Source organism: Nannospalax galili, unplaced genomic scaffold, assembly GCF_000622305.1.
Source record: "Nannospalax galili isolate Female #2095 unplaced genomic scaffold, S.galili_v1.0 scaffold820, whole genome shotgun sequence".
NCBI classification, from domain to species: Eukaryota; Metazoa; Chordata; class Mammalia; order Rodentia; family Spalacidae; genus Nannospalax; species Nannospalax galili.
This window is the reverse complement of record NW_008346549.1, coordinates 5228-5903: the sequence shown is the minus strand read 5'-3', so window position 1 is coordinate 5903 and position 676 is coordinate 5228. Positions and strand designations below refer to the sequence as shown.

The following is a 676-nucleotide window of genomic DNA, read 5'->3' as shown; positions in this document are numbered from 1 at the left end:
AAACGACGTATGTTCTCCCTCATATGTGGACCCTAGCACCAAATCCTTTTAAATTTCATGTTGCTTTAATAAGACAATGCTGCGCAGCAGTCTCTTCTGCATGAAATAACTACCATTATCTTGACTTCAGCTGTGCCTGATCACTAAACATTGTCACAATTGTGTTTGTTGATGGTTGTGCTCATTCATTAAACAAGGGCCAAGCAGGATCACTGGATCTTCAATGGAGTATACTGCCACTCTTCCCAGCCTGTATGTAAACTGGCCCTAATCACACATGGCCTCCTGGATTTGGAAAGGGCTAAAGTATGCAATCTGGGGAAGGCTAGAAAGAAAAGGCATGACCCATGCTGGGTAAAGGATTTTCAGTGTGCATATACTCCGGTCATACATACACCTCAGCGACACCTCAGTTATCTCGGTAAGTAAGCTCAGTAAATTCATTGGTTCCCCAGTAAAATTTTGATCAAACATTGGCTTGACACTAGAACGTTAAAAGGGAATAAGCATTGGTTAGTATCCCCAGGAAAAGAATTCTCATAACGGATGGAAAATTTGTTTGTTAATGCTATTGTATCTTATAATTATTTAAAAAAAGGAAAAGAAAATGAGAATGTAATGATGTTAAAAGGGTATGGGAATGGAGATATTTTCCAAAATAGACAGAAAGAAATGA

The 676-nt window shown here is 38.8% G+C and overlaps 1 long non-coding RNA gene across 1 annotated transcript in view; it reads left to right on the top strand.

Annotated features, from left to right (window-relative positions):
* Nucleotides 1-255, top strand: part of LOC115072021 — a 7160-nt gene extending 6905 nt beyond the window's left edge. The window contains exon 3 of the long non-coding RNA XR_003851081.1: nucleotides 198-255. This is a non-coding gene — a long non-coding RNA (uncharacterized LOC115072021). The remainder of the gene's footprint in view (nucleotides 1-197) is intronic.
* Nucleotides 256-676: the final 421 nt, after the last annotated feature.